Source organism: Pipistrellus kuhlii, unplaced genomic scaffold, assembly GCF_014108245.1.
Source record: "Pipistrellus kuhlii isolate mPipKuh1 unplaced genomic scaffold, mPipKuh1.p scaffold_m20_p_5, whole genome shotgun sequence".
NCBI classification, from domain to species: domain Eukaryota; kingdom Metazoa; phylum Chordata; class Mammalia; order Chiroptera; family Vespertilionidae; genus Pipistrellus; species Pipistrellus kuhlii.
This window is the reverse complement of record NW_023425551.1, coordinates 6,802,940-6,824,847: the sequence shown is the minus strand read 5'-3', so window position 1 is coordinate 6,824,847 and position 21,908 is coordinate 6,802,940. Positions and strand designations below refer to the sequence as shown.

Sequence of the window (21,908 nt, the reverse complement as noted above, 5' to 3'; positions counted from 1 at the left end):
GCTCTCCAATGTTAATAAACTAAAACTCGACTCCCTCAAGATAAATAGAACCAGAGTGTCTGCATTCATTTATGAGAAATACAATGATCAAGCAGATTGGGAAATATTGTCGTAAAACTGCACAGGAAGTCAAGTTATTAAATAATTGCCTGGTGCACAGGGATCAGGACAAAGGAAGTGGGAAGGGCTTTAGGCTTGGGGCAACTTCATCAGTCAAGATCACTGCCATCACTGCATTTGAGCGGAAGCTGTAATGTCAGCATCTGGAATACCATTGAAAACAACATTTTAAAAATTAACTTGTGATGACATTTAGGGAAGAAGAGCAAATGTACATCCCCACAGCTCCTGCCACCACCCCCTTCAAGCTCGCCCAAGAGTAGTTGTTCCAGTTTGCCACCCCAATGGATGGCCTAGGAATCAGTTACATGACTAGGACAGTCAAATGTCTCCCACCCACATTCATTAAGTCCGAAAACAATCCAACAGGCCAGACAACTAAGGCCCTTGACATCATACCCACGCCCCTGGAAAACGTGTAGAAGTTTGCACCTACAACTTTTCCTTCCCTGTTCATGCTTTCATTGAAACCCAAATTCCCTCCCTCTTTAAGCCTCCAATCTGTTTTAGGAAACCTCTGATGGTCTGGGCGCTCTAATATATCCTAACAGAGATGCCCGTTTCCTCCTCGGATCTATTTTAGGATTTCACTCTCAGAGAAACCCTGTTCCCAAGTATTTGAGACACATCTAACCATGGTCATCTTAAGACATACTAACCTCACTGTTTCCGCATATTTTAACTAATAGAAGGTACACATTTTAAAAGTTCTCCTTGCTTTTCTATTTCCATTTTATGAAATGTATATTTAGAATAACTTTTTGAAAAGTAATTTTTTTTTTAAATAGCAAAAATAAACCTTGTTTTCTTGGTAAATTTTTGTAGTGAAATAAATCGAGCATTATGCTTAAAGATGTCAAATCCTAAGAAAACATATGGTTTGGGTACTATACAATCATTCCCTAAAATTATACTCCCCGATGTGTAAAGTCTGTGGACTCAGCCAAAAAAAAAAAAGGGAATTTTTTTTTTAAACCAAGGGCTCTTAATCAAAATGAAAGTGCCTTTTACTGAGGGCTTATTGTTTCCTTACTTAAGGGTGAGATGAATTATATCTCCCTAAAAAGTCATTTCCAAACAAAAATCCACAATATGGAATTATACCAGACGGAACCCCCAAGAATTCACACACACCACTGAGGGAGTAATTATAACCCTGAACCCACACAGCAAAACCACACGGTATAATGATGGTGCTCACCGCCTCCACACTCAACACGGAGGAAACTGTCGGGTAGGTTTGTAAGCTCAGTGTCGCTCTGTGCAGTCCAAGAGCATCTCCACCTGGGGCCCAAGGAAGTGTCCTGCGGGAACCACACTGTCTCGTAATGCATCCGACACTCACTTCTTTCCTACATCAGCAATGACGGTTGTCTCACTTTCTCTGATGAGAAGAATCATTCATCTGAAGTATGTTTAAAATGGCCGTACATAGTTTCCAGTGTCAAGTCTGAAGGTCCCATCTCCCCTTGACCAGAGACGACGTGAAGAAGTAATGTGGTGGCTATCGAACTGGAGGCATTAAGTAGGAGAGCTTTTGCCTGGTGCTCATTGTTACAAAACTAAGAACCGTGAAGATCCAGCTTTTGAGAGAGTGATTGCCTTGGGAAATGTAGAATGGAAGTTAAAGCTGTATCAGTTGCATGGAGCCAAAGAGAAAGCAGGGCAGAGGTGGTCTGCAAAGTCACTGATGCAATTACTAGAGTAATTAATTTTACTTTACCAAGGCCGAAAGAAAATGAAATGGTTAGACTACCTGAGATATAAGTAAATTCTAGTTTATCGAGCAGTCTAACACTTGGATATCTGATTCGTGCTTCCTTATTACACATTTAATTCATTTTCTACATGGTGTAGGAGTACAATATCCTAATGTATTTCCAGAATTTTTTATTCTGATCTTTCTTAAGAAATATCCTTTATTGATTTTTTTTACAGAGAAGAAGGGAGAGGGATAGAGAGTCAGAAACATCACTGAGAGAGAAACATCAATCAGCTGCCTCCTGCACACCTCCCACTGGGGATGTGCCCACAACCAAGGTACATGCACTTGACTGGAACCGAACCCGGGACCCTTCAGTCCACAGGTCGATGCTCTATCCACTGAGCCAAACCAGCCAGGGCCATATTCTGATCTTTTTATCAGAATAATGTAACGTTGAATATAACTATGTATTTTTTTGGTATTCTCAATCTTCTAAAAAATAGTTTTTAAGCATCGGTATGAACTTTTCCAATGTACTGATTTTCAGAATTAAAATATCAATTCCCTATGCTGGGGATAAGAATTTCTTATAAATATTAATTGATTCAGCTATGTATTTACCAGCTATTACATCTAGGAAATGTGCTAGTCAGAGACCACAAAGTGATCAAGGAAAACTATGCTCTGCCCTGAATCCTAGTAACTATAGGATAAAAAAAAAAAAAAAAAATCAAAGGAACTGGTGTTTCTGAGATTTTGGTGGTGGTGTTTTTAACTTCAGTATTTGCATTACTGTCTGGCATTGAAGTTAAAAGTTATGTCTCCCTTAATCCAAAGCCATTTATTTATTTAACTTACTGTGCCTAACCCCAAAAGAAAACTAACTATCTTTGTTTTCAATTTTTTTTTCTGCACAGAACGTAACCAAAGATTTCCTGGAAGGGCCCGCGAAACCACCAATAGCTTTCTCAGCAATAGTGTCAAGCATGAAAACACTCTTTTCTGGCATTACTGACTAAAAAAATAGAGCATAGAGAAGAAGATAAAGAGAGACAACGAAGCCAATAGCTAAATAGAACAGCATATAGTTTCAAATAACAGTTAAACTAAACCATGAAATGCCCGTGAAAACAAAAGGAAAACTTCTCTGCCAGCCATCGAGTCCTGAGGGCAGATGGGTGAGGTGGCACAGAGGCCAGCATGGCTTATGTCACCACGGCACGGCTTCACACAAGCTAACCATCGAAGCCTCGTCCCTCATTCAAAGGGAAGATGAAAATGGTTATTTGTGCTGCAGCCTGGTTGGGAGAGTCAATGAGATGACACCTTCAAAGCACCACTTTCTGCTAAGCGTTCCCTCAAAACGCTAGTTACCATCGTTCATCCCAGAACATGATGAGTGGTTGAGGGCACCAGCTGGAGCCAGCCGTCCAGGGTTGGAAGCCCAGGAACACGGCATCCTCAGCTATGGCCCTGCTTTCCCTGCCGTGGAAGGGATGCGATAATAATGCCTTCCTCACAAGGTTTCTGTGGTCCTCAATGACCGGGTACGCTTAAAGCAGTAAGAGGGTGCTTGGGATTGGCAAAGTGTTCAATCAAGGCTTGAACTTTCCAAAGGAAGTGCCCCATGCCACCAGGAGGAAGTGCTCATAAAAAAAAAAAAAAAAAAACCAGATACAGTGTATTGTGTATTCATAACCTTGAACTCTCAAGAGACTAAAAATATCAAATATTTTGACAAATACAAAGTATTGATGCCTAGAGGTTTCTCCTTCTTCCTGCTCAACGGCACGTTGACAACTTTCCTTTTCTTTTTCTTTTTCTTTTTTCTTATTTTATTGATTTTTTTACAGAGAGGAAAGGAGGAGAGAGATAGAGTTAGAAACATCAATGAGAAAGAGTCATCGATCAGCTGCCTCTTGCACGCCCCCTACTGGAGATATGCCCACAACCAAGGTACATGCCCTTGACCGGAATCGAACCTGGGACCCTTGAGTCTGAAGGCTGATGCTCTATCCACTGAACCAAACTGGTTTCGACTTTTTTTTTTTTTTAATGCACGTTGACAACTTTCAAGATACATATTCCAAGGTACCAAACATATCGGAGGAGAAAAGCCTTCCAATCTAATACTGTTTCTTCATCAACCAAATTTATAGAGAGAGACAAAACTTGCGGATACACCACAAGGAGAGTATTCTCTCTGTCTCTCCCCCTCCCCACCTTCATCCCTACCCCCCTCCCTTCCTCCCTGAGCTGGGGTATCAGTCTGCTCCTGCCTTTAGACAGCGGCGGTGGGAACTTACACCAGGACTTCTCAGCCTCCACAGTCACATGAGCCCATTCCTCCGCCTTAACATCCACTTGCAGGCGGCCTTCCTTCTTTCCCGCCTCTTTCCTGATTCCCGTTCATGCCACACATGCCTCTCTCCTAACCCACTCTCTGGAACTTCTGTGGGATGAGTCCAGACATCGATTACAGATGTTTTAGACAAAACAAGTTGATCTCTTATATACAATCTAGTCTGGTTCATGCATTGATGAATTAAGCTAAAACGGTATATGTTTTGGGTATGTCCTCATATCATCTCCTCCAGGATCAGGTCCTAACCATAATAACTCTAAGAAGCACTGATACTATCCATAGTCAAGGCCCTACCCTGCTGGACAGAAAAGGGTTAGCGTAGCAGGTGTATCGTTCAAACACCACCCACTTCTAAGACGGGCCTGTCTTCAGTATTGGCCCTGGTCGAACACAGGGGGGGCTGAGCTTGGAGCCCTTACAGTATTCTGCCCTATAGGTGGGGTTTCTTGTTTTTGTGTAACTGAGGCCTTGAGCCATACGGTACCAGTTTGATCAGCCAGTTTATACTAAATAGGACTTATGATAGACGCTATCTTTGCTGTGGGAGTCGAGGATCTGAAGTCAGTCACACAGGTGCTGCACGTCCATATCACCGGACTCTGTAAAAGCCCCAGACACCACGCTGGGACTCTGCACATGCGGTCTGCACAGCTGCTGTCCTTGGTTTCTCCCGGGCTTCTCTGCCCCATGCACCGTTCCCTCTGCTGACTTCCGTCTGTGCCCTATGGTGGCATTGAACCTGACTGCAACAGCTTTGTGTGGGAGTCCTTCTAGCCCAGAGGTGGTCTCGGGGACCCTGACCTTTGTTTTTAGTCCCATCACCTGTGTTCCTGTTAGAATTATGAGAGTCTTGCCCTAACACTTGTCCCTTGAGAATAGGAAATGTGGCACTTTTCACTGAATCCTTCTCTTTACCCAATGTTTGTTATTATTTTCTGACTTATATCCAGAAAAAAAAAGATTCTGTCCAAGGATATTACGCTTGGGGCAAAATACACAGCGGTACATACTGGACTTACAAATTGCTTAAAAGCTTTAGACATACACGGAAGTGAGGCAAAAGACTTAGAAGCATCTTGTGGGAAAATAATTTGCTGGCATTAAATCTACGTTTCTGGTACATTTGATATAAAATGGGAAATCTATGTCCTGGATGAGTACATATGGAGGGATGCGTTTAGCACTATTTAGGAAGCTCTTTTCCATGCCCTCCTTATATTCAAGCATTCTTCCATTTTAATCTTCAAATGCCCACCAATGATAAACTTACTTCTTTTGCCGCCTTTCACATACATGAACATTTTTATATATACTTTTTGATCTTACAGATCGCAATTCTTTGGTACTTTCTAAACATCATCTTATGAATCATAATAAAAAAAAACTCACAACACCACAGGTTTGGTTTGTAAAACAAGGACACTCGGATGCAAAAATGCAGGCACTGCCTTCTCCGACTTCCCCATTTCAGTTGCTGGCAGCTAATCCTGCCAGCAATTCAGGCCCACATTCCCCCTTTTTCCCTTCCCCACAACTGTCTCCATTTCCAAGCCATCAGCACATTCTGTTGACTCCATCCTCAAAATACAATCCAGAATCAGCCAGTAACAACCTAAGCCACACCACACCATGTCTTGCCTGAATTACTGCAAGAGTATCCCAACTCCCCTCTCTGCCTTCACCCTTTCCTCTTGCTGGTCCTTCTCAGCAGGTTGAGAACCACTAGCAGGGTCACCTAAGACCATTGGAAAACACAGATATTTACATTACGATTCATAACAGTAGCAAAATTACAGTTATGATGTAGCAACGAAAATCATTTTATGGTTGGGGGTCACCACATGAGGAACTGTATTAAAGGGTCTCGGCATTAGGAAGGTTGAGAACCACTGTCTTAGTGACTTAAGGATTGACTCTCCCGGAACTTTCCTCACTTGAAAATCATCATTCGTCTTTGTACCTTTTTAAATCAATAGATAAGTAACTTCTATCACTTGGGGAAATTTCTAACTTGCTTAGAAATGACTTAGGAACCTCCATTTCATTCTACCTCCATCCTTAATTTACACTTGAAAGGCACCAACTTCTATTTTAGCTTACAGGGGTATATCTACCACTTATCCATCTCCATCTGCCTCCTCAGCAAAATCCTTACCGTTGATACTTTAGATTTTTGCCTTTTTCCAAAAGCACTCAATTCTTCCTTTATTACCAATACTTTGGGACAGTGATTTATCATCCAAATTTATAGAGAGGACTGAAATTTACCAGTGCAAGTATAATGTCCCTGAACTTAACTGTATCTCCAATGCCAAATGGAGCGAAGTCTCAGAGAATGCATGTTGGAAAGAAGAAAGGAAAAGATCCTTTCGGTAGACAGGGAGCACACCGCCCTCCCAAGGCCCACTGTGACATGTCCATTGCTGTGGCTGTTTGGGGGATGGTTGAGGTCTAGGAGAACAGGAGATGGAAGAGCCTTGTTTCTCATATAAACCTACGGATTCCTCCTCTTTCCTACAATCCTCTCAGCACACCCTGGTCAGAGTGTGGTGTACTCAAAAGATCTGACATTGAGTCTGTTATGGGTTGAATTATGTCCTGTAAAAATTCACATGTCCGAGTCCTGATCTCCAATACCTCATAATGTGACCTTATGTGGAAACAAGATCATAGCAGATATAATTAGTAAAGCCAACGTCATTTGGAGTAGGATGGGCCCCTAATCCAATATGACAGATGTCTTCATAAAATGGGAAAATTGGGAGACAGACAGACACACACACACACACACACACGAAGAAGGTCATGTGAAGATAAAGGTAGAGAACGGGGTGAAGCATCTACAAGCCCAGGAATGCCTAAGCCTAACAGAAACCACCAGAAGCTGGGAGAGAAGCATGGGAAAGATCTTCTTTCATGGCCTTAGCAGGAACCAACCCTGCTGACACCTTGATTTCAGACTTCTAGCCTCAAGAACTTTGAGACAATAAATTTCTTTTGTTGAAGACACCCAGTTTGAGGGATTTTGTTACAACAGCCTAGCAAACTCTGTAGAGTCCTAGCTCTACAATCTTCTCGTTTCCAAATTAGGGATTACAGCCCTTACTATATACACACCAGAGGCTGCTATAATCAATAAACATACCGGAGTGGGAGAAAGTAGGTTTATAGACTTGAGTACATGAAACAGAGTTTATTCTTGTATTTTTATCTACTAATTAATGTATTATTTTCCATATGAACAACAGTAAACCTACCTTTGCCCACTCCTGTACATAATGTTTACCAACTGCCAGGAACTATGCCAAGTTTGTCACCTGGGTTAACTCATCTAATCTTCACTGTGGCCCCACACTATAAATATTAATAGCACCCCCTTTCCACAGCTGAGGAAACTGAGGCATAAAGTGAGTTATGCAAGATCAGAGAAAGAGCGAAGGAGCCAAGACATAACCTAGGCAACGTGCCAAAACTAATCATGACATAATTATCTTTGTAAACCATAAAGTTCCTCCCAAATTAAATAAGTCACCATCATCATATCACTCACCTACTCAAGAGCTTCTATTTCCTGTGGCAAAAAAAAAAAAAAAAAATGAACAACTTTCTTCCACAGGGTATGTAGCTCTGGCCTATCATTCAATAGTATTTCCCATTTCCTTTCCACACACACTCTCCCTCCACGCGCATCCTTGCCTGATCACGACTCACCTTTCTGTCTTTCATTCCCACTGTTACTCTCTTTCATGTGGTTCCCTCTAAGCGCTCCACACCCAACCCCTTGCCTTTTTCAGAGAACACATTTGTTATAAAGCCTTCTCTGGCCATCCATGCATTGCTCAGTATTCTTTGGGAATTCAGGGATGAGGCTTGCCTAGAAGGTGCTTATGTCATCTGTTAAGATGACAGAAGAAGTAATATATTTTCACAAGTCACTAAAATAAAAGGAAGGAAGTTTGCATGAGAGTGACAAAGTACTTTCAGAATTTACGCGCCTTTGCACTTCTGGCTGGGATGGAGAAGGGAGGATGTACTGAGAAAATGCATGATCTAAACTGTTTTAAGAGGATTTAAAAGGGGGGGGATCAATAAGAATATTTATAGTTTTAACTGTTTCTACTAATTTATGCATTTAGTACTAGTTACAGGTATACCAAGTTATTTGAAGGTACATGTTTATCTTCCTTTCTCACATTTATGTTTCAATCCCTTCTGGACCCAAAAGGGATCTGAGGTAGAACTCACCAATGCAGGTATAAGCTCCTGGGAGGCAAGGGTCTTACTCTTTTCTTTCCTATAGTGTCTAGCACCACTGATTACATGCAATACGGTCCTTCAAAAATATTTGTGGAAAACAACGAAAGAATGTATGAGGAAGGGAAGGGAACAAGGAAAGATAACGCTATAAAAGGAGATAGGGAATGTCCACGATTGTTCTAAGAAATTCTCCTTGACCTGGCAGCCATCCCATTTTGCTATTCACTCCTCCTCCTGTGCATTTGCCCTCCTTGTGATGTTTTTCCTCCCCTATGAGCATAAAATCCTGAGACATAGTTCATTCTCCCCTCTACCTGAGTATCCTCTGCCATGTAACACTTACAGATCTCTTCCCGCCTGCAATGCCACTGCATGCATTTGTCTCTGTTTAGCCCTTAATTGTTCTCACAAAGATTCGTGTTCAGCTGTTTCACCAACCAGATTTTATTGCTGCCCAAGGATGAAAACTATGCCATATTTATTCTGCATGCTCCCCTCTCCACCCCCACCCAGATATCCCCTCAAACACAGAAGTACCTGGCAAATACTTGCTGAAGGACTAAATCCTTTCAGTATTTCTATCACTAAAGTGCAGCATTCTTTCACCTGGCTCTCCAGGTTCAAAAGTACATTGGAAAAAGTTATATATCAAAGCTTTCATTGCCAAGTAACAGATTTATCTTTTCTAAAACTTGCAACCATTGAACCAAACTTCAGTGGCTTCCCCAACAAGAAAAAAAAAAAGGTGTAAGCACACAAAGAAGGATCTGTTATGTAACTACCCTTCTACTGCCAGCTCACTTCAGCTGTAGGCACAGGATTTATCATTTTATGGCAATTTAGTAAAATAAATACAGCCACACATCTCTTCCCTAAGAAAGAGATATTGGAAGTTTTAACCTAAAACTTGCACCATGAAATTTAACAAGAGATGAAATTGAATTTTGAAAGTTCCCAAGTTCCCACAGCAGATACTCAAAATACCATTTGTTAATCTGAATTTTATATAGAATTCTATACAAGTCACAAAAGTCTAAAAACTTTAATGGTGCAAATCTTAAACCCCTATCATAGCACGTGGCTAACAGGATGAGTCCAAACTGAACAATATTGGTTTCTTTAGGAAAAAAGGTGGATATTAAAATGTCACACCAGTGTTTGGGACAGGATAAATGGAACTATTGCACAAAGCAACCAATGGATTTGAATTTCGCCCTCCAGCTGTCCTGGGTTCTCCTTAGAACCAATAGGGTCTAATTTGTAGATGATTTATAACGAAGCAAGAGGAACAGCATGGCCAGGTAGCTCAGCTGGTTAGAGAGCCCTCCCAATGTGGCAAGGTTGTGGGTTCAATCCCCAATCAGGGCACATGCACATAAAAGAATCAATTTTCTCTCTCTCCCCTCCCCCTTTCTCTCTCTCTCTCTCTCTCTCTCTCTCTCTCTCTCTCTCTCTCTCTCTCTCTCTCTCTCTCTCTCTCATCAATTTTAAAAAATAAAAAGAGGAAGAAATTAGCCTCACAACTCACAGGGCCAGCAAAAGATGCTCTTACTGAGAAAACTCTGCCGCTTTTTCAGTGCCCCCAGGAATCAGTTTCCTTTGAGAAAGGCAACTGTGAAAAGCATTTCAAACCTGCTTTCCAACCACAGGCTGTAAAACTAAGGTGAAACACTTACTTCCTGCTGCCTGAGACAAAGGCTGCTGGGCTTACCTTTCTGGCATCCCCCACGCCATGAACCCAATACTGGCGGGCAGTGTATTATTTTCAAGCACCTTTTGCTCATCAGCACGAACCCTCTTTGAAGATCATTCTATCGCTAAGTACTGCCTAGTTTTAACATTGAGAATAAAATAGAAACACTGGCCTGAAACCACATTCTGAATTCTACTGGATAGTCCATCTTCCCAAACAAAAATCAAACAAAGCTCACATTGTTTCTATAAATATTATTACTTTTAACCATAACTACTGCCACGAGAAGTTTGGTATATAGGAGAGAAGTTTCCAGACTCTCTCTGACATGGGCAAGCTGTATATTTTAGCCACATGGACGAATGCCCCAGTCGTTAGTGTTAGCACTGGTGCCAGTCTAGTTTTACTTTAAAAAGTGGACCAGAGAAATGTAAAGGCTATTACGGAAAGTCCAAATGGAACAGAATAGTCTAGTGCCAGAGCCTTTTTTTAAAAAAGATTTTCTAGAATAAAAATGAAATGTAAAGGAAAGTGGTCAGTTTGGGGTAAAACCAAATGAAGCCTAGAGGATTTTTCAGCTCTTGGAATGTGCACCTACATGAACAATGTGTTAAAGAATCTTATATGTGATCAATACCTACCCTGATCCTAACCTTAACCCTAACCCTAACCCTAACCAATACTTTGTACTAACAAATAGATATGCTAAGTAGAAACCATAAAGGCAACTTGTATTATATTTCAGACACTGAAACCGACCATTTCTTCTACATTCACAATACTGTTGACCCTTGAACAGCAGACACCTACCTCCGAATGCTCTCGAAAATCTGTGTCTAACTTTAATTTAAAAAATATATATTTTATTGATTTTTTACAGAGAGGAAGAGAGAGGGATAGAAAGAAACATCGATGAGAGAGAGTCATCGATGAGCTGCCTCTTGCACACCCCCCACCGGGGATGTGCCCGCAACCAAGGTACAGGCCCTTGACGGGAATCGAACCCGGGACCCTTCAGTCCACTGAGCCAAACCGGCCTCGGCAGTGTGTCTAACTTTAAACTCTTCAGAAACTTAACTGCTAATAGCCTCCTGTGGACTGGAAGCCTTACCAATGAACTGTTGGGTAACACATACTGTCTATATGTTTTACATGCTGTAGCCTCACAATAAAAAAAGCTAGCGGGGAAAATCTCACTTAAAAATCATAAGGAAAATACATGTACTGTACTGTACACATTCCCTGAAAAAAAATCTCCATGTAAGTGGACCCACACAATTCAAACCTGTGAAACCTGTGTTGTTCGAGGGTCAGCTGTGATGAAATCATTTTTAATTCCTAAGATTTTCAAATCCAGGTGAGAAGTCGTAAACTTAGAACTCCAGAAAACAGGTGCTAACTAGCACCCCCTTCAGGACAACCTCGCTCAAACCTTTCTAAACAGAGAAGAATCCAAAGGCCTCTGTCAGAAATCTACAGGTTAAAACATTCAGAAAAACTTCCCTGTATTTAGCATAAATCTGTCTTAATGCTTGCTGTAAGTGACTTCCTCTCCTTTTTCTTCAGGGAAGATGGAAAACAGCTGTTCAACATCCCTTTTCAAGCTACTTTTTCTTTCCTGCCCGTCCTCCCTCCTTCCCCTTCCCCCCCCCAAGTGTAAACACTGCAGGTGACTCCAAACGCCAGCTGGCCCAGGCCTGAGGATCCACTGAGCCCATGCATGCCTCCTGCCATGACATCATCAAACTGCAAAGGCCCCAAGGAAAGTTCTTTACCAGAACGGGTGAAATTCTAGAAATCTGCTGCCTCCAGTCTGCCCTCAAACATATTCCAACAACAGAAACAAAGTCAGACGTCTTCCAGAAGGAGGCTGCAGTCAGGCTGCAGGGAAGGTGAGCGGCCCTGTCCGCAGCCAGCCCATCCCGGCTTCACTACCGTTCTCCTCCACGTGGCAGGGTGCTGAGTGCACCCTGGCATGAAACATGTTTGAGCTGCTTGGGGATTTTTATCATGCTCTTCTTGAGTTTCTTGTCACTGACGCAACTTTCTGGGCGTAAGCTATTTATAGAAGGGCGCTAACTCTTTCAATACCGAGATCTGAAGGACTCCTCCAAATCAAAGTGTCCATTTGTGGTCTGTTATCTCTAAGTGAATAATCGTCTCTACTAGATCCGAAACATGATCTGCGGGTCACATTTTATACCAAAATGTATTCAAGAGACCCAATGGTGTTACCTCCCCCTTCAGGAATTGCTAACAAATATTCTCATTTTCCTCGCAATCACCATTCGATTTCAACAGTCAAGTCAGTACATTGCCTGCCTACTGCATCCGTAAAAATATTATAGATCCGCAAGCGTGATGAGCTGATTTCCTTTACAAATCCCTATGAAGGGTTAGGAAATGCCGATTCAACTTTGTTGTGGTATCGATACAACATCTCTGTTGCTTAGCAGCTCGGTTTGTTACACAGGAGGAAAATACAAAAGCCTTGATCTAATCAACAAACGCACATTTTACAGCTCTATGGCATGTGTATGTACAACGAATAATTTGGAAGATTCCAATTTCAGCTTTTTAAACAGATTGTGAACTTCTTCAATTTCAACTACAAGAGCCTGGATATTAATTTAAATACACACAGGGAATTTTGCTATGATTGTCCTGCTATTCTTCATATTAACTAGGGAGAAAAGAGGCACTATTAATTCTATAAATAATACCAAAAACTTTTTTGGCATGCAGACGCATACACTTAGTTGCCTACTCACTCTGACCCTGCCTGGGAAAAGCAGATGGGCACAAACAACCTACAATGAATATGTCAGGTATCTGTAATTGAGACTTAACTGCATATGCCTTTTGTATACTTTTAAGAACAGGGCTACACTTAACTAATAATCATAGCTACTCCCGAATATACAGTGTTAATGTAAGTCATGTTTATTATCAGTCTCTTTATAGCTTCTAAGTATTACTGAAGAGGCAAATTCTGTTCTTTCAGGAATTGTTTAATAACAACACTAACCAAATCATTTTTATGGAATCTCCTAAGAAAGCTGAAACAAATAGAAATCCAGCAAAGAATCTTTGCGCACATTAGAATGTATGGAGTTGCTCTGGCGGTGTTGCCAAGTGGTTGGGGCATCAGCCCGCACATAGAAGGGTCTTGGGTTCAATTCCCAGTCAAGTGCTAGTACCTGGGTTGCAGGTCTGCTCCCTGCCCCAGGGTTGGGTTGCATGGGGAAGATGACCAATCAATGTGTTTCTGTCACATCAATGTCTCCCTCCTTCCACAATCTGAAAGGCAATGGAAAAAAATACCCTCCAATAAAGGTCAATTAAGAAAAAAAATTTCATGGTGTTATTCTGAATGAAGGACTGAATAACTGCACTCAAGAAATAAACACATGGCCTCAACAATCTTTTCTTCTTTTTCTAAATCCCTTTTCTTCTTTGTGATCTCCGACCACCTCTCTGGACACTGCCTCCTGCAGGCTTATAGTCTTCTGGGCATTTGCGAGGATTTGGAATCCACACCCTCAACAGGCTGGGGCTTGCCTAGACGGACAGAAGTAAACAACACGTGGGCAAAGCACCCACAGACCCGAGGCCAGGGAATGAGAACCCAGCGATGAGCTAGGGCTCTCAGCAGTCAGGCAGGCCTCACATTAGGGTCCTTAGTAAGGCTTGGGAAGAGCCACAGAATGGGAAAGGAGGGGGCTGTGGGAAGGGGGTCTGTAAGTGCCAGTTCACAGAAGCCTGAGAAGCACAGGAGCATTCCAGGGAGCTGACAGTTTATGGCCAGTGGTGAGAATTCAAAGGGATAACAAACTAGAACTGTAGGAAAATAAAAGGCAAGAGTCTTTCGTAACATAAATTTGGAGTCATCAAGGAGAAAAGTAGAATGAAATGGGCAATTCAGGCTAATCTCCTATTTAAGATAGGCCACTAATTACTTGTAAGATGATAAGCAAATGGCTTATTTTCAGTTGTTTCCATTTTCCCACTCCTAAAAAGAGGAGAAGACACCTGCTCTACAGCACTCCCCATCTTCGCTACGCTAAAACCTGAAAATATTAACAAGTATTAGGCATTTTTAAAATGCAAGTGCTCATGTAGCTGCATGATCTACGGGGGCTTTTCCTTTCCGCCAATTGTCTAAAAGCTTATAAATGTGTAAGGGAGAGTTGATTCACCCTAGAGGCACCTTTTTGAACCCATGCACAATACTTTGCATTTCTCTTTCTAGTTTCAATCTCTTCTGCAACACTCCTCCACCACCAGCTAATTAACCACTCTCCTCTACATAAGAAGTGGTGGAACACTAACTTTAGGTAAGTCAGAACTCGAGAATGCATTTATTTACTAACAGATATAGATTTTCTTGAAGAAACAACAACACTGTTTCCATTAAAATAGTATCCACTTAATGTAGACTTTAATTTCTAAAAGGGAATTTTCCACTAGACTTGGGCAGTGGAGTCGGCAAGACTGTTTGAAATGCGTACATTTCTAATTATTGCTAGCACCAAATGGAATCCGCAATTTTAATCTCCACCTCCCATCCTGCCACTAATTCCCATTGAATTTCATGGGGAAAGAATTTCTCCTTTCGGTAGTCTAGGTTTATACACTTTCTGAAACCCCACGTTGGGGACTGACTCTTGGTTTAGAGAATTTTGTGTCATCCAAACATCTCCGGGCAGTTTGGCGACCCCAAAGAATTTACTCTACATATCCCTCTAGGGCAGTGGTCGGCAAACTGCGGCTCTTTGGCCCCTTGAGTGTGGCCCTTCCACAGACGACCACGTACAGTGTGACTGAAACTTCGTGGCCCGGGCACAGAAGTCGGTTTTCGGCTCTCAAAGAAATTTCAATCGTTGTACTATTGATATTTGGCTCTGTTGACTAATGAGTCTGCCGACTACGGCTCTAGGGTAGGGGTGTCGAACTCAATCAGAGAAGGGGCCAAAATCTAAAATCCAGCCTAAATCTCGGGCCGAATGGTTTACTGAACAGTCATAAACTGTTATTGTGATGGAAACGCAGCAGAGTGCAGTGATGACAGCGCGGTGCGGGCCACATTGCAAGGCCTGGCGGGACGGATCTGGCCCTCGGGCCTTATGTTTGACACATGTGCTCTAGGGGAAGACAATGTAATACCAAGATAAAAAAAACCCTAAGGCATTAGTAATGAGAACTGTCCTGTGCTCTGCTTGGACCCTTCTAGAAGGTCGCTGGTTATTGCATCTCACCAAGTGCCTTCCTGCCTCTTGCAGAACAGTCAACATCCAGCTGCTCCCAGTAAGTGGAGTAACAACACTCACTACGATGATGGTATTACCTCTACCACGGGTTCAGATCACCTCAAAAGCCTGCCGCATCCACATCACAGGATAACAACATTTCTCCTTTTGTTGGGGTAGTAAAAAATGGTAAGAATTCTTACTTTATATATTTAGGACACAAACGTGCCAGTGGTTAAGTACTATTTAGCATATGCTGCAACCTCAAAATGTTATAGTCTTTTATTACTAATTGCTTTACTCCTTTTGGAAACAAAGATTACTGATATATTAAAACCCAAATTTAAATGTTTTCTCTTCCTTTATTCCTCTCCAGTCACTTGCTGAAATCGTGATATGGAAAGGGTATCAGGTAATGTCTTTCATGCAACACAGCGTGACCCAGATTAGTAGAAATAAATACCAAAATCATCTACCTCAAATAGCGGTCAAAAGTATTTTACTGTTTCACTGCAGGACACATTTGCACCTCTGATTCCAAACACCTTTCGGAGGCTAAATGTATCTTTATAAGGAGGCGCTGGGAACGCAGAGGAGCATCTGTGAAGTAAGAACTGCACCATGTGGCCCTAACCGTTTGGTTCAGTGGGTAGAGCGCCTCCGGCCTGTGGACTGAATGGTCCTGGATTCGATTTCCGGTCAAGGGCACATGCCTACATTGAGAGCTCAATCCCCAGTGTGGGGCGTGCAGAAAGCAGCCGATCCAGGATTCTCTCATTATTGATGTTTCTATATCTCTCTTCCTCTCCCTTCCTCTCTGAAATCAATAAAAATGTATTTTTTTTAAAAAAGAACTTGACCATGTGGACAGCCACCATGTCCTCCCCAGCAGCAATGGCAGATACTGAACTGGAAAGACCACCAATCTCGTTAAAAACCTGTTTGCACTAAATTGGGGAGTGATTTTAAAAGCACAAAAGTAGATGCACACATCAATGCTAGTCGCTGTGATGGTCCTGACCTCACGTGGCCAGCCTGGCTGACTTAGAGGGAGTTTTCCCACAACCAGGCCCCTACCCTCAGAGGGAGCTAGTGGAGTTGCATGACTGTGTCTACCAGGCAGGACTGGGGAAGTCCTAACAGTTCCCTCCATGGCAAAGGCCCTTCTATAGTGTGTTCTATTGCAGATTTCTCTCTGTCCAAGTTTCCCTCCCCCCCGCCCCTTTCACTTGGTAATTGTACTATCAACCTTTTTTAACCTGGATGGAAAAATGGGCTTTGCAGGTCACTGTGTAATTGAACTAAAACGATGGAACTGATGTGACATGCCCGTCGATGAAAAGGACGCTTAGGCTCTCCAATGTGTAGGCGGGTTTCCTCTCTGTCTGCACGAGCAGCGCAGGAGAGCGAGGGCACCTCGACGTGGCTCCCGCGTGCCCAGCCCTGTCTTCTACTTTTCGCTGAGTCCACGCAGGCGGGTGACTAACCAATGAGGCATCAAATTCCACCCTTTCTCCCTCTTAGCTAGAACGTATTTAACCTACACACTTCCTAAAAGGACTTCTATGTTTGCTGACTTGGAAAGAAAATAGTAGCACACCATAGGCCAGTGCACAGATTGACGACTCCGGGTTTTACTTCCTCCCTGCCTATTACACACATTGTTATGATCTGATTTTAGTAGTGCTGCCTCAATACTCTACAAAATATTGCTCATCATATTTCATTTCAGGTTATCATTTGAGGAACCCAAACACAATGCAGAAAAGGTAATTCCTGGGAGATGAAGTGCTATAACATGAAAAATACTTAAAAACCTGTTTTAAACTCTGTCTAAGTGAGAAGGTCCATTCTCAAATTTCATGAACATTTAAACCATGACTAATGGAAAAAAAATTTTTAAATAATTTTGTTACACGAAGATCCCTAGAAACTATGTGTCCTTTTCTGACCTAAGGAATTGCAGGTAAGGGAGGTGCACTCCCTGCTTTTAAGCACGGGATTCGGTTTCAAGCTCCCCTGCCCGCTGGCCCGGGCTGCAGCCTCCACCAAAGGAGCAAAGAACATGAGAGCGTCCCGGGGTCGCACCCGCAGCTCGGATTCCGGGCCCGTGCGGCCCCGCTCCGAGCTGCCCCGCCGCTGAGTCAACGGCCCGCCGCCGCCGCGGCCGCCAGGGGCTCCGGGCGTGGGGTTCACCAGCGACTCCTCTCCGGTGTCCGCCGCCCCGGGCTCCCGCGGCTGGAGGCGGGTGCAGCGCCGCGACCCGCACGCCGACCCCGCAGCGCGATGTGCGGCGAGACGCCAGCCTGTGCCACCCCCCGGGCAGCGGGATGCCAGCGCCCGCGGGCGGTCCGGGGGGATCCCGGCCGGGCCAGACCCGACGCCCCAGAGCGATCGCCGCGTTCCTACCGCGCGCCGGGCTGGGCACCGGGCGCCCCGGGGGGTGGGAAGGGGCGAACGGCCGGCCCGGGGCTGCCCCGCCGCCCGCGAGCCCACGGCTCGGGCTTCGCGCCCCGCGCGCCCCGCAGGCACCCTCCGAGCGGGCCGGGCGCGCAGCCCAGGGCGCCGACGGTGGGGACGTGGCTCCCGCCGCCCGCCCGCCGCCCGCGCCCCCGGGACAAAGTTGCGCCGCGCGGGGCCCAGCTGCGCGCCCGCCCCGCCGCCCCCAATCCCGGCCCCGCTCACCGCTCCCCGCCGCTCCGTCCTCCCGGGCGGCGCCTCCCGGCCGCGGCGCGGGCTGCAGGCTCCCGGCCTCCGCACCGCAGGGCGCCCGGCGCGGAGCACTCAGCGCGCTCGCCGCGCCATCGGAGCCGCTGGGGCCGCGGGTGCGCCGCCGCCGCCCGGGGGGCGCTCCTTCCAGCGGCGCGGGCGGCGGGCGGGTGTGGGCGAGCCCCGCGGAGGGCGGGCCGGGTCCCGGGCTCGGCCGGAGGGCGGGGGAACCGCAACGTCACCGGAGCCCGCGGAGGCGAGGAGTGGGAGGGGGGCCGGGGACCCCCTCCCCCGCCGGCCCGCCCGGGACTCACGTTTCTCCGCCTGCGCCCGGCCTGCTCCGCCGGGCCTCGGGGGCGCTAACTTGCTCCAGTAGTTTCCAGGGACCCGTGCGTTTCGGGTTCCACTCTGGGATCACCCCCAAACGAGAGGAGGCCCAGGGGAGGAGGAACTTGGTGTTTCCATCCGGACCGGGAGAGAAATCGGGGGGGGGGAGGGGGGGGGGGACGCCGAGGACCTTTCCAGGGGGGCCCTCGCCCACTCCGCTCGCCCTCTCCAAAATAGCGACTCCTCCTTCTTTTTGCTTTTCCTGTCTTCGCGGAGAGAAGGCAGAAAATCACCTCCTAAGAAGCACGTTTTGCCTTCACGGTACTAACCAGCATATGCGAAATTGAAACCACCGACCCTTGCAAACGGAACGGAGGGCAATCCCCAAAGGCAGAGGGTCGGGAACAGAGCACGGAATGCCTGCAGCTCTCCAGAGGAAATTCCATTTATCTTATCTGCTAGGCCTGCGCGGGTGGGTGGGGGGGCCGGGGGCGGATGCGCCCTCCTCCATCGGGGTTCTGCGACCTCAGTAACAATCGCAGCTCCCTTGGAGAAGGGTCTGCAGTTTGCTTAAAAGCAGCCACTGCACCAACATGGCTCCCTCCCGAGAGGTGGCAGGTAGGAGCCGGGCCATCCACCTCCGGGCAGCCTCGCCTCTGTGTGAGAGTGTAATTAACCGACCAGAGCTAGAGGGCCCGGGCGTGGCAGACGTTTCCCCATCCCTCAGAACTGAGGGTGTTTTACCTGAGAGCAGTGATTTCCACCCCCCGCTTCACTTCAAAGGGTTTTTGAGGAAGTCTGAAGGGCCACCCCCTAATCCTGAGTTTCCCCAGACCTACAGAGGAGTTTCCATTAATTAGGCCACATTAGAAAAAAAAAAAAAAAGTGCATGTCTACTTTTATGCTTCTCTTACTCAAAGAAAAATTGCATTTGAAGAGACATTCCTTACAAACAGGTCAAGGGGAAGTGGTTTAATTAAATTTCTGAAATGTTTACACAGGTAAACCACTGATTTGCATAAACCTCCAAACGTTTCAGAGCGGCCTGCGGAAGAAAGAAGGGGCTCTAGAATTTAGAACTGGATTTTCATTCTGGTTTCAGCCCTTAATTTTGCAGTTTTCTACGGGGGGCCTTGGAAAATAACTTCAAAGCCTCAGTTCACTTATCTGTAATGTAGAGGTATAATGCCTTCACAGAACAGCTATAGAGATGATGCAATAAAAATGGCCCCTATCTGAGAGTTACTTCATGCCAGACACTGGGCTAAGGAATTTACAATTCAAGTATTAGAGACAACTAATTGTTGATTGTGAAAGTGTCTGTCATATGTAACCCATAGGGTTAGGGTAGGGGTTGGGTTAGAGGTAAATTAGGGTAGGGTTAGGATTAGGGTTAGGGAACCTATCTTCTCAAATTAGGAAGAGACTTTAGAAAACAAACCAACATCTCTTTTGATTTATTTATCCTCTCAACAAGTAGTCATCTAGTTCAGTGACTCTTCAACCTGGAACATCAAATCAGCAGGAGAGTGCTATAAGATACTTTTTTTTTAAAATTGATATAAGAGAAAAGTAGAGGGAGAGAGAAATAGAAACATTAATCAGCTGCCTCCTGTCTGCCCCACACTGGGGATCAAGCTCCCAAACCTGGCATGTGCCCTGGCGGGGAATTGAACCATGACCTCCTGGTTCAGAGGTGGACACTCAACCGCTGAGCCAGGCAGACCAGACTGATAAATACTTTTTAATAGAGGCCCCACACCAGACTAATAAATCAGAATCTCGGGGCTAGAGTTTAAGTACCAGCATTTTAAATGCTCTTCCCAAAATGCACAACTATGTTGAGAACTCTTCAAAAGGAGGCAGTGGTACCCACTAGCATTTGCTACTTTACTCCCAGTTTTGGCTTCAATTGACTTGAATATCTGCCCAATATCCACTTCTTGTAAAGTGTCCCCTTCGGAGCAGGCCTCAAAGATAAGCAATTTTGCCCTCAGAGTCTTCCAAGATCCAGGAGCCTTGATTCCACAGGAAAAGTGCTCCAGTTCACCTGGACACCTACAACACCATCAGCTTCTCATCCTTCCTGAAAGCCCTGGGGAGGCCGTTTACTTTGCCATCATCTCTCTGAAAATCTGATCCCGAGAATCTAATTCCGGTTTTATCCAAGCAACACACAGAGAGAAGATGTTTAACGGCTTTGTTCTAATTACTGTTATCCCCCACCCCCCCCCCCAAGTAAATCCTGGTAGCTATTATGGCAGTAACATTACCCCATTGTCTCCTCTATTACAATTTACTAAAACTCTCAAGCAGTAAAGTGTTTTCTACAACTGTTACAAAACACACCTCAACCTACGCTTTTTCCAACTTGTATTGAGCACTTAACATACTAATCTATTAAAATTCTGTTGTGCTCAGTCAGTTGGCGTTGGATATCCTTGATGCAAACGAGTAACTCTAACTCCCAATTTCATGTGTTCTGTAAATTTGGTCTGTATGCCATGTCATCACTCATGTTCTCATTCTATGTCAACTGAAACTGAAAGCAGGTGACAGTGAGGACCCAATGTGTTACTAAGTCATATTTTCATTACTTGCTCCAGAGTAGCATCTGAGTGAGTGCAGGGCATATTTGTGGAATTAGAAGGTGCATCACCCTTTCTCAGGCAGAAGGGTTAGGAAAAATCGACCTCTTCCTCCCAGATAGAGTCCCAAACAGCAGCCGAAACCGGTTTGGCTCAGTGGATAGAGCGTTGGCCTGTGGACTGAAAGGTCAAGGGCATGTATGTTGGTTGCAGGCACATCCCCTGTGGGGGGTGTGCAGGAGGCAGCTGATCGATGTTTCTAGCTTTCTATCCCTCTCCATTTCTCTCTGTAAAAAATCAATAAAATATATTAAGAAAAAAAAAAAGAATCCCAAATAGCAGATGTGCTTTTACCATCCAGTATGTTTCCTTTGCTGATGGTGCCACATTGTCAAAAAGGAAAATGACTACTTGGTGAATTCTCATCAACTTCTGAATTTCTTCTTCCTTTTCTAAGTGCCCAGATATTACTTTAATAATAGGTTTATGTTAATTTTGCTCCGGATATGTGAAAAGCCCCTTGTTTTGGTTTCGAGAGTCAAGCTGCTCTTTTTTTTTGAAAACGCCTTTGCCCATCTCCAGTCTTTGAGTGTTCCTAGCCTTCAGTGCTGATTCCAGATGAAAGTCCTAAATATATAAAGTCTCTTTGCTGAGAGGTAATTATTCTAGGCAAAAGAAGTTAAGCTTTAGGGAACTAGGATATTTTCTTATAAGTTCTTTGCTTAGTTTTCAATTAACTCTTCCAAAGTTCATTTCATTCTTTCCACTGAAATGGTTGTCTTTCTATAATAAAGGGGGTGGGGGGGGGGAGAAAGAAATTCTGGTTTGTCTGCTTCTCCCAAGTCGTGGCATCGTTTCTATGTTGTTCTTACCTGAACAGAACAAATTATATATA

The 21,908-nt window shown here is 44.6% G+C and overlaps 1 protein-coding gene across 3 annotated transcripts in view; it reads right to left on the bottom strand.

Annotated features, from left to right (window-relative positions):
* The window catches only part of DSE (dermatan sulfate epimerase), a 54,851-nt gene extending 36,323 nt beyond the window's left edge, over positions 1–18,528 (bottom strand). Inside the window, exon 1 of one of the 3 annotated variants that reach the window (XM_036413971.2) lies at positions 18,413–18,528. The gene's annotated coding sequence lies outside the window, so the exon portion shown is untranslated. Of the gene's footprint in view, positions 1–18,074; positions 18,268–18,412 lie in introns of those variants that run through there. The other 2 variants (XM_045572571.1, XM_036413972.2) reach the window with 2 other exon arrangements.
* Positions 18,529–21,908: the final 3,380 nt, after the last annotated feature.